Source organism: Typopeltis vanoorti, chromosome 1 (genome assembly GCF_054136105.1).
Source record: "Typopeltis vanoorti isolate ZY-2024b chromosome 1, IOZ_Tvanoo_1.0, whole genome shotgun sequence".
In the NCBI taxonomy this organism is placed as follows: domain Eukaryota; kingdom Metazoa; phylum Arthropoda; class Arachnida; order Uropygi; family Thelyphonidae; genus Typopeltis; species Typopeltis vanoorti.
In genome coordinates this window covers 85924523-85937302 of record NC_143549.1, presented here as the reverse complement: position 1 = coordinate 85937302, position 12780 = coordinate 85924523, and the positions used below count along the sequence as shown (strand labels likewise).

Genomic DNA, 12780 nt, shown 5'->3' with positions numbered 1-12780 from the left:
TGTTTCTGGAAGCAAGTATTGGTAATAACTAATCTGTTAACATGGGTCAAGGCAACACCACGGGTGTTGCGTTCACCTAGACCAAACATGCCACACTCCAGCCTAACTCTCATACTCTTTCCTACTTGTGCATTTAAGTCCCCTAAGATGTAAAGCATGTCTCTCCTTGGTAGGCAGTCCAAAACAGTTTGTAAGAAGTTTCATAGAATTCCTCACTCTCTTCTTCAGGCCTATCTGTGTGTGTGTGGGGGGGGGGGGCATAAACTACCACGATTGATACTTAAGTAGGCTGAGCCTTAAGTCTAATAGAAAGTATCCTATCATTAATGGGGTTATAACCAAGAAGGCTTCTTGCCTGAGCTGTCTTCAGAATCACAGCTACCCATGATGTTTTGAGTCACCACCTGAGTATATAACTAGCTTATCATTCTGTCTTTTGAAGTGACCTTCTCCATTCCATCTAGTCTCTGTAATTCCCAGGATGTCAATCTTATACCTATCCATCTCTTTACAATCTCAAGAGTGCCAATCTGTAGACCTCGAACATTCCAAGTGCCAATGCAAAATTGCCTTCTAGGATTAATCTTATATCTTCTGTGTTGCTCATTCACAATATCACTGATTTTTGATGGAGACTGTAATATACTTTTCAAACAGGACCTTCTTCCTAAGCCCTGAACACAGCTCTAATTATTCTGCACGACAAATGATGCAGCATGAAATGCATTATAAGGCACAACCATATTAACTATTTGGAGTGAAGACTCTGCAACTGTCAGGAGACTACTCAATCAACAGGAACTGATAGCAAGACGCACACTAAAAAGACCTTGTTAACCAAAAAAATAAGATTGGCTTGGTTAAATTAATGCAAAGAGAATGCCAAATAGATCCCTGATCAGTGGAAAAGAATAATTTTTTTCAGATGAGAAAAGGTCTAACCAGGAGGGCACCAACAGCAGACAGACAGTTCAAAAATGATCAGTGGAAAAATTCAACCCTGACTGTCTGGTATCAACAGTCTAATTCTCAGCCAGTCAGATGAGCTGGAGCTGCATGTCATATCGTGGTGTTGGTCGTTTGCATTTCACAAAAGGTTCAGTGAATGCCCAAGTGTACCAGAAAATTGCAGAAGAATTGTTGCGCACCATCAGAGACCACTTTACTGTAACCATAAAGACAAACTGCATTTTTCAGGATGACTGTGTCCCTTGTTATAGGGCAAAAAGGTGTAAGTAAAGCTATTATAACCCTAAAATGTAACATACAAATTGAGTTTAATACTTAAAAAAGCTTTAGTTTTTGTTACAAGTGGCTCAATGAACATTCAATTCAGCATCTACCATGGCCAAGAAACAACCCAGATCTCAACCCTATTGATAATTAGTGGTACCAAATGAAGACTGAAATATACAAGAAGCTGAAAACACTTTGGGAACTCCAAGAAGCCATTATAAGGGTATAGACCATGAAATGAGAGTTGCATCCATCAGAAAATTAATTTTGTCAATGTCTTGATGATGCAAACTATAATAAAGGCAAGAGGAGGACCCACAAAGTACTAAACAGCAAAAAGTGAATTTTTAGCTTTGTATGTTAGTAAAACTGTGTAGTTGGACTAAATTTTGATATCAGTATTTGTTTTTCCAGTGAAAATAGCACTGTCCACTCCATTTTGAAATATTTGCAAATTTGTCAAGTTTGTTATCATTTCCTAATTATGTCACATCTTTTACTCAAAAGAGCCGAATAGTAATCAAAAATAAAAATTTTATATTACCTTCTTCATTATTCGTGACAATTGTGCTATTATTCTTTTTCAAAGTCATTCAAATTTAATTACAAAAAAAAAAAAAAAAGTTATAGCAAGTGACGCAGTTTCTATGAACATGAGTTTGTGTGTATATATAATCCTTTGATGAAACAGGATTATCACGCTAATATGAACCATTTATCACTTTTCTATCATATTATCTATTATTACGGGCTACTCTAAGGAGTCCTTAGACTTATCAAGGGGAGTACCTAAACATCATATCAAGAACTATCCAACTTCTGCACAGTTCTATCATACTTTGAACTCATTCACAGTCATGGCACCCACAACAGATTCTGGCAAAGCAGTTCTAGATGTAAAAGCAAGCCCCTTCATTTTTATTTCTATTATGAACGGCATGGAAAGAAGGTTCACTATTCACTCTGAGTACTTGGAATTACTTTTTAAACCAGTTTGACTTAAACCATAGTTAAACATAACATGTCGATATTATTAGCATTTAAGTATAATGTGCAAATATTCCGCGTTAAACAGTAATAGAACGTCAGTTGAATAATAATGGATGTAAAAGTCGCTTTGGAACAAATGGCAGCTTACCAACACTTTTTTAAAAATCGCGCTTTTGAAAGCTACCCGAATGAGCTGTTGATCTTATTTAATTTGGCATAGTCTACCGCTGCAGTTTAACAAGTTGTTTGGTGGACTATCAAACAGGAAAGAATTGGCAACTAAACTGAATTTCAGATATTAAAAGACCCATACAAAACATCGAAATCCCGGTTTAAATATCCGAATAGTAAATAAAAATACTATGCTATTTACCACGCCTCCTGCTCAGAATGTTTTTTTTTTTTTTCTAATAACATTATTTCTTTTTTTCAAGAATTGTAAAGCATCTGAATCTCTCAGCAAAGCAAACGCATGTTAATATTGTGTGTAAGGGATTAATACTGTGTTATTGGTGTGTTACAGGCAGTGGCGTAGCTAGGGGGGGGGGGGGTCCTCCCCAGGAGGCAGTTCGAGGCTTACCGTCGTTTTGACTTTTTATAGTATTTTTGGTGTGCATTTAGAGGGGCGGCAAACTCACGGACCGCCCTGGGGGCAAAAGCTCTAGAAACGCCACTGGTTAGATGGGCTGTTGTGTCTCTCACCCCATGCCTTCCATATCGCAGGACGTGAAATCAATGCGGGGGGGGGGGGACACTTCAGTTGCTGTCCATTAAGCATTTGCTGGATTCATGAGTACTTTTGATGAATCCCTCGGGGCACAGCAGATCCTCTACCGACCAAAAGTTGATAGATTCCATTGGACAATGCGTTTCTGATTAACGCACCTATGCATAGAGAAGGAAGCAGCGGAAAGACTCAGAAGGATGGACTTCGGCATGCACTCTGTATATTCTATTAACGCAGTAACGAGTACTTGCATTTATAAAGAGTAATAAGAACTACTGAAGAGAATATAGATTACTAAGAAATCTCTATTTCATATACAATTTGACCTGAGAGTCGCTATAGCCCAGTCCATAATGACGATTCACTTTGTTGGACTGAGCTACGTTCGAATCCCATATAGGGATTCGAACGTAGCTCAGTTTATGCAGACAGGATTAACCATATCCTTGACTTAGTTTTTTATCATCGATGGCAGGCCATCATACTTGATAACATAAAGGAGAAAGAGAAATTAGAAATGGTCTATGACATCATTCAGCAACGGAACTCAATGATGTCTCGTTTGGAACACAGGTTTGGAATTCTGAATATGGGTTTACAAACCTGTGTTTAGAATCCAGTTATTATGGCCGAAAGAATATTATGAAGCCAGTATACTGTTCAAGATAACTGCATGTTTTATACTCCCAGTTTATATCTCTTAGGGGGGTGGGGAGAGAATTAGAGTTCCCATAGCTCCGTGACAAAAAAAAAAAAAAAAAAAAAAAAAAAACACTGACATTGTCATATAAGACTAAATAATTCGCCTTCAGCTGAAAAATCGTTGTAAAGGTTCTAAACGTCCAAGCCGGGATTGGATTTGAACAGATATTTTCAATAAAAGGGCAAATTTCAAATCGTCCTCGCATCTAGGATGTAATTGAGAGATTTTCTCCTTTCAGAAAACTGAAGTTCTCTATTCTACAAAGCAGAAAAGCCAGTCAGAAATAGCAGATTACGTATATTGATTAACAATTATTACTAATAATTAAGAGGATACAAATCCCTTGTTGTTCAACTGCCAGTAAGCAAAACTCTAAGATCAAGAACTACGAATCCATGAGTTTTATATATACCGAAAAACTATCGGCGAATTCAAGTGTAAATGACCACTTGGTAGTACAACACCAAGGCAACGCGAAGCAAAGGTGGAGCAAGCTCCCTCACTATCCTTGATATTTTCTCATAATGTAAAAACACAGCCCCTAGGGGATGTAATACTGTAATTACATTATGAGGAGAGGTCACTACCCAGACCGGTTTCAACCTTTTTTGAGGTCTCATCAGTGAGTAGGTAAAATGGGAGTTCATGTCTTTCATCATCGGCCTTTGGAGTATAAAGATTGCTGAGGGTCAGCAGGTAGTAATAGGGGAAGTTAAAGAAAGGTAGAGTATGATAGTAAGAGATAATAAAGAGGTCTCAGTCAACCTGTTTAACTATGTAACCAAGAGGTTGTGGCTAAACGGTCCGTACATGTCATCTCTTCTCACCTGTTCTAAAAAAACTTTAAAACATGCTTTACTTTACCCCATAGTTTAAACTTCATTAAACCAGGTGTCTGAAGATGTCATCTCCTAACACCTATTGCTCTATATAAAAAAAAAGCGTGACTTAAATTAAATTAAACCGGGTGTCTGTAGACGTCTCTTGTTCCTACAAGAAAGAGAAACGGAAAACAATTTAAACTTAAATTATATAGGATTGAATTTTGGAACTTGACTAATTAGCTTAGTACCGAATTAAAGGGATCCATTGTTTTGAAGGGTGACTGAGGGGAGAAAATCTCCTGACGTCTGTTTTTTACAGTTTACACTGTAACATATCTGAAATAAAGCTTTTAAAAAAAAAAGGAAAATAAAAGAAAAAATTATTTATTTATTTTGGAGTTGGTCTGAAGAAAAAGAAACTTGATATGAGTTTGAAAGAAGTCAATGGAACTTCAAGTGAAACTCCCAAAATAGAAAGCGATTCACAGAGTGGGGGGAAGAGTCTGGCCCGAGTGATGCAGCCCAAAAGAAGCTGCACCGCCTCGATGTAAACCTTCGCAGCTCGGGTTCTCAGGTCTACCCCTCCTTTGTGGCCTAATAATGATAAACCTGTTGGGGCAGCGAAATGTTTTTTTTTACCCCCTCCTGCGTGAACTAACTCAACTTTCCTAGCTGTCGTAACCTTTGGAAGTATTTACGTTCAAACCACTCAGTGTCTTCTTTGATCTCTGACTCTGTTAATTTTCTCAAAGTTCTGCTGTACTTATTCTCAACCTCTGTCATGCCCAGATGACCAGTTACCTGATTGGGCAGGGCCGTGGCTATGTCCTTGATATAGATATCCTTCCATTTTATACTTATAATTCCTTTCCGAAGGAGGAACGGTGGCCCATCTTCTCTGTACATTGTTAAGAATACACTGTCTGCGGATTCGATGGGTCCTCTCCATTCTTTATTATTGCAGTCCCATTTTTAAACATATTTTCACCCATAACTAGTTTGATTTCTTCTACAGAAAATTCTTCAGCCTCTTCCTGTATTGTTGTTTTGGTCTCCATTTCATCAGCTTCTGATTCTTCTGATGAGGTTGTGTTACCTGGTTTTGATTTTTTAATGTTCCCTTCTTCAGGGCTTCGTGACCGCTTTTGTGTACCTTCTTCTTTAGTAGTTTCCATTTCTTCCTCCGTTTCGCATTCTTCCTCTGCTTCGTTTTCCTTCTCTGTATCTAAAATGGTAGTTTCTTGTTGGTTGCGTTCCTTTATTTCATGCACTGCGGTTTCTGTGGTGGTGGCTTGATCCTTGGCTGTTTCTTCTTCCTCTTTTCTTTCTTTGCTGGTCGTTTCTGCATTCTTGGTTACGAGCGCTTTCTATTTATTGCGTTTTTGATTCCCTGTTGCTATTGTGTTATGTGCAGCCTGCAGGGTTGGGAAGTCTTCCCGTTCTGTGTCATTAATATTTACTGCTGGTGTTACTGTGGCTGGCGTGATAGCACCTCCCATCCTTTCTGCCTGGTTCCTGGATGGGCAGGTGTCTAATTTGTGATCTATGGTGCCACATTTAAGGCAACGTGTCTCACACTGAGGAATGGCATGTCCTGCCGCCATGTAGTTCCTGCATTTGTTATTGGGACAGCTTTACCTAGATGTTCCAGAAAACCGCACCTATAATACTGTTTCTTAACTCCAGGGTAGTAGTTAACTACTACCCTGGAAGAGCCTAGAAAGACAAAATTGGGGACTTCGGCCTTCAAAAGTTACCTCGCCAGTCTTCCAGTTGGGGAAGTCTGTATCGTTAGCGATTTTTACGTCGCGTACGACTCCCCATTTCGAAAACACTTTGTTGATTCTTTCGGTTTTCCCCTCCAGATATTCTACAGGAAACCTCTCTATTCTTATTGTTTTGAAAACACTTTCAACTACAAAGGGAAAAAAAGTTTTCCTTGACATTCTAGTCCTTTACTTAATTTGTTCGTGGTTTCCATATTCTTTACTACTACCTTGAACCTGCCTGCCCATAAAGGATAAAGCCAACTATATTTTCTGCTCCTAGTGCTTCGCTAAAAGCTTTCGCCAATATCTTCTTCGGTGTGTCGGCGTCCACTTCGATGACAAGGGTCCTGACTCGCGGTGAAAAAGAAATCATTATTTAGAGAAAAAAAACTAAGCCCCAGAAAGGAAGGACCTTCAGGACCAGGGCCAAGCGTTCTCTGTTTGCCGAAATCTCCTGCTAGACTAGCTAGAGGCAGAAGACTGCAAAACAGGCACAAGGCAAAATTAGACAACAGTAGAAAAAAAAATAGATTGCAAACGATCTTACACTAGGATCAGGGACTGGATTCTGGACCATAGAGCTCTCTCTCTCAGAGTCACTGGAAATATGAACTTCTGGCAATCAGAAGGTAGACTAGACCTGGAAGATAACAAGGTTTAAGTGAAATGAACTTACATACCTTTACTATACGAATGCCATAAAGCTGTGTTTGTATATTAAACATAAATTGAAAGCCAAACGGCTATTTTCTGGCATCCTTAATAATAATTAAGGGGAAACAAATCCGTTGTTGTTCAACTGCCAGTAAGCAAAACTCTAAGATCGAGAACTTCGAATCTATGAGTTTCATATATATACCGAAAAACTATCGGCGAATCCAAGTGCAAATGACCACTGTTATATTAAATATTATTATATTAAAATTTTATATTAAATATTAAATAATATTTTATATTATTTATTTGTATATTAAACATAAATTGAAAGCCGTTTGGCTTTAAATTTATGTTTAATATACAAACACACCTTTATGGCATTCGTATAGAAAAGGTATGTAAGTTCTTTTTACTTAAACCTTTTTATCTTCCAGGTCTACCTACTCACTGATGAGACCTCAAAAAAAGGTTGAAACCGGTCTGCGTAGTGACATCTCCTCATAATGTAATTACAGTATTACATCCGCCTAGGGGCTGTGTTTTTACATTATGAGAAAATATCAAGGATAGTGAAGGAGCTTATTTCACCTTTGCTTCGAGTTGCCTTGGTGTTGTACTACCAAGTGGTCATTTACACTTGGATTCGCCGATAGTTTTTCGGTGTATATATATATATATATATATATATATATATATATATATATATATATATATATATATATATATATATATATATATATGACAGAATGATCATTGACTCGGTTAACATACATAGTTTTTTGAAAAAATTGAATGACTAGAACCGAAATTTAATTAAAAAGGTTTTAATATAAACACACTACTAGTTTCGGCCTGTAACAGCCTTCTTCAGGTGACATTATAAAAGAAAAAACACTAAACATTGAGGGTTAAAAGACTATGAACAACATAGACAGTCTTTATACATAATTAGCATGGAAACGTTGTAGTTGTATTTGAAGCTGTTCTTTCATTTGTTGCATTGTTAGGAGAGTGCGTGCTTGCTGCATCACGTGAACGCCAGTACATGATTACAGCTGAATGACTATCTGGGAGGTTGTAGCTTAAGTTGTTATTTAGATGAACAGGATTGAAGATGATTTCTCTCGATTCCACAATTTTTCTCTGTATTTCGTCACTGCAACGGAAGATGTTTGTAGATTTTTCCCAGCAGACTTTGTGACTTTGGTTATCATCATTAGGATTAGCCGAGAAAAGGATATGACTTGATAATGCACTTGCTCGCTGTCTCTTGTAAGTAACGTCTCTCATGTGTTCTCTTCCATACGCATTTCGACAGATTTGTCTCTGTCTGCCCGAAATAAGGAATATCGCAGGCACATAATATTTTATATACGCCAGGGTATTTGATTTGAGGATGACAAGGTTTTGGATGGCTAATTAAGGAATGGATCTTTGGAAGTGGAGTGAACAAGGTTCTGATATTGTATTGTTTTAGAACTTTTGCTAATTTATGTGAAACAGTACTTATGGAAGGAATAGATATATTGCTTTTGAATCTATTTGTTTCTTCTTTTTTTCTTTTCCCTCCTCATAAGCTTGGAATAATTTCCACCTTGGGACATAGAGCCCGTTCTCTTCTGGATGATCCAAATGAACTGCTTACAGAAATAAACCATCTGAAAACTTCTTTCGAAGTTAATGGATATTCCAAGAAAATCATTAACAAATTCCTTCTTAATCCTCCTAGACATCACTCAGAAGAAACAAATAGATTCAAAAGCAATATATCTATTCCTTACATAAGTACTGTTTCACATAAATTAGCAAAAGTTCTAAAAAAATACAATATCAGAACCTTGTTCGCTCCACTTCCAAAGATCCGTTCCTTAATTAGCCATCCAAAACCTTGTCATCATCAACTCAAATACCCTGGCATATATAAAATATTATGTGACTGCGATATTCCTTATTTCGTGCAGACAGACAAATCTGTCGAAATGCGTATGGAAGAGAACACATGAGAGACATTACTTACAAGAGACAGTGAGCAAGTGCATTATCAAGTCATATCCTTTTCTCGGCTAATCCTAATGATGATAACCAAAGTCACAAAGTCTGCTGGGAAAAATCTACAAACATCTTCCGTTGTAGTGACGAAATAGAGAGAAAAATTGTGGAATCGAGAGAAATCATCTTCAATCCTGTTCCTCTAAATAACAACTTAAGCTACAACCTCCCAGATAGTCATTCAGCTGTAATCATGTACTGGCGTTCACGTGATGCAGCAAGCACGCACTCTCCCAACAATGCAACAAATGAAAGAACAGCTTCAAATACAACTACAACGTTTTCATGCTAATTATGTATAAAGACTGTCTATGTTGTTCATAGTCTTTTTACCCTCAATGTTTAGTGTTTTTTCATTTATAATGTCACCTGAAGAAGGCTGTTACAGGCCGAAACTAGTAGTGTGTTTATATTAAAACCTTTTTAATTAAATCTCGGTTCTAGTCATTCAATTTTTTCATAAAACTATATATATATACAGTGTATATACAGGGTGTTCGGGATAAATTTGACAGTTTCGTAAGGAAAAAGAAAATCTTCTTTGTATCTATTAAATTTAATGAATTGACAAAAATACATTACAGGCAGAGTTAATTACAATACTATCAACAAGATTTACTCAAAATAACCACCATTAGCATCGATCACAGCTTCAATTCTGCTTCGGAACCTCGAACAAGCTGATGCTACAGTCTCCCTGGGAAGGGCCGCAAAAACTGTTTTAATTTTATCCATTAACTGGGCTTTTGTATTACTGGAAGTGCGATTGGTGTCTTTTTCAACTGCGCCCCATACAAAATAATCCATGGGGTTAAGGTCTGGGGAGTTTGGAGGCCAAACATTTGGACTGGTGAAGTCGTAGAAATTTTCAGACAACCATTTTTGACTTTTCCCAGAGGTGTGGCAAGGGGCCGAATCCTGCTGCCATACATACGGCCTACCATTGGCTACCCTTGTTATCCAGGGCTTGACTACAGTTAGCAACTCCACGAACAAAGCCCGAATTCCAATGCCAGGGTTCTTCAACACCTGTTCCTGCAGATTTGCGAGGAATTCTGCTGTACGAACGCAATCAGATCGTTTGCTAGGGATCTTTCTTCTTGCTACATCCTCGTAGTCACCATTGCAAGTCTCTAGTTCATGCCTGATTGTTTTTACTGTATTCAGGGAGCATTGGGCAGCAGTCGTAATATCCTTATTTTGATGGCGGGCACGAATCATCATGATACAAGTTATTCTCTTCCATGATTCAGGTGGGTTCCAGCTATCCATCCTTTCTGACATCTTGTATATGAATGAAGAAGGGTCCACACTTTTAAATGAAGAGAAGTGTGTGTTAATACATGTAACTTACGGAAAAATATAATTAATTATAAATATGTCAAATTTATCCCGAACACCCTGTATATATATATATATATATATATATATATGAAACTCATAGATTCATAGTTCTCGATCTTAGAGTTTTGCTTACTGGTAATGGAACGATAAGGAATTTGTATCCCCTTAATTATTATTAAGGATGCCAGAAAAATAGCCGTTTGGCTTTTAATTAACAATTATTACGTTTAGATGAAGTCGAATAACTTGGTTGAGATAATAATGCCTAATATGTTAAGGGAAAGATACCATGTTGTGAAGCAATAGTGCCAATTATGTTACAATTGGCACTATCCCCTCTCCCGCATTAGACAGTTTTTATACATCAATTATATATTTGGTTTAATCCTTTATCCAATGTAAGCAAACAAAGGTTGCACCTGAAGTATTTTCAGGAATGGGGTATCTCGTAGAAAAAGTGGTATAACTTCTCGTCACTGGCCTTAGTATCCCATAATCCAAAGCACATCTCCTTGCGGACATGCATAACACTATGCATTAAGGGAAGGGGCATACCCAGACCGGTTTCCTATTATGTGCTGGGTTACCTCTCCAAAATCTCGATCATCCAACAATGAGTAACCCAAAGGATCTTTTAACTCAGTGTTGTTCAACTCAGCAATAGGCTCACCCTGTTACTGAGATATGAGCACAGCCACTCATATCTCATCTGAGGGTAACAGCAACAGCCAGTTACTTCATTGGCTACAGCATTGCCATCCATTACTCTAGGCAGAAACTCTGCTTCCCTGGAATCAAACCACCAACCGTTTCGATCTTTATGGAGGTCTCATCAGTTGGAGCCAGATCCAGAGGAAGTGATACTAAAGTGGAAGTAATGAAGAGGTCATATTTCTATATACGAGTTGCCAAAAGGTGTCATACCTGTTTACTAAAATTCTCTGGATTACAGATAGTTAATGGAAGTTTTTTTACTTGGCTTTGATACCCATTATATATTTGGTTTAATCCTTTATCCAAGTGTAAGCAAACAAAGTTTGCGCCTGAAGTATTTTCAGGACAGGGGTGACTCGTGGCAAAGGGGGGGGGGTGTAACTTCTTATTAAAAGAAGTTTAATAATAAGGTGTGACATCTTTTGGCAACTCACATATGGAAACATGCTTCTCCATTACTTCCACCTTAGTATCACCTCCTCTGGGTCTGGCTCCCACTGATGAGGCCTCAATAAAGGTCGAAACCGGTCTGGGTAGTGGCCCTTCCCTTAATGCATAGCACTATACATGTCCACACGGAGATGTGCTTTGCATTATGGGAGAAAAATCAAGTAATGAGAACTTATACCACCCTTACCAGGAGTTGCCCCAGTCCTGAAAATACTTCAGGTGCAAACTTTGTTTGCTTACACTTTAGTTTAATCTTTGCTTACACTATGGGAGATACTAAGGATTAAACCAAATATATAATTGGCAGTGAACTCTGTGTTTATTGTCAATGGAAGCTGTTATGACTGAGACACAGAAGCATGCACATGGTGTATGACTTGTTCTTGTGTTCATTTATGTTGTAATGAATTCTGCTTTCTCCCCGAATGATGCTCATGAAATGAGCAATATATATATATATATATATATATATATATATATATATATATATATATATATATATATATATATATATATATATTTATTTATTTAAAACGTATGTGCTTTTCCAGAATGAGCTCCATAGAACTAAAAGTTAATATTTGTAATCTCTAGACTTCCCTAAAATATAAATATACATGTCCTCAAGATGTGCTTTGCATTATCGGAGATAATAGAAGATAAGGAAGATAATGGGAGATAAGTTCTCATCACTAAGGCAAGTGATGAGAACTTATACCACCCTTACTAGGAGTTGCCTTAGGTACTGAAAATACTTCAGGCATAAACTTTGTTTGCTTACATTTGGATAAAAGATTAAACCAAATATATAACTGGTAGCATATCCACGTGAAAAATCTTCCATCAGTTTTTATACATGATTACGAAATGCAGTAGAAAGGTATTTTTACCCGTTATACACAATTTTGCTTTTAATTCTTGTTCATATTCTTTAGCTTTCAACTTAACTTGCCAGTTTCTTTCTGTCTTTAGACAACGTCTTCCAGTTCATATAAAATGTTTGTGGTCGTCCCCTCTATCTTGTTCTCTGGTGATCTTTCATTCTGGTGGCATGCATTTAGTGCCTAATTTTTCCATCTGTTGTCTGTCAGTCTCTTAATATGGCCAATCCATCTTCATTTAAACACTTTACAATACTTCACAATATTCTCTACTCTGCCCACTTCTCTAATTATGTAATTTCTATCTGTTTCTTTTTTTGTTATGTGAAGCATTATTTATTTGTTTGTAAAGCATTTGTTACGTGAATCTCTTCAAGGCTCTTCGTGCAGTAAGCAACCTATCTTCCTGGTTTTTAAATGTTTTCCCATATCTCAC

The 12780-nt window shown here is 37.3% G+C and overlaps 1 protein-coding gene across 1 annotated transcript in view; it reads right to left on the bottom strand.

The window, feature by feature from the left end:
- The window catches only part of LOC150110173 (uncharacterized), a 79518-nt gene extending 77054 nt beyond the window's left edge, over window positions 1–2464 (bottom strand). The window contains exon 1 of the mRNA XM_090391796.1: window positions 2375–2464. The gene's annotated coding sequence lies outside the window, so the exon portion shown is untranslated. The remainder of the gene's footprint in view (window positions 1–2374) is intronic.
- Window positions 2465–12780: the final 10316 nt, after the last annotated feature.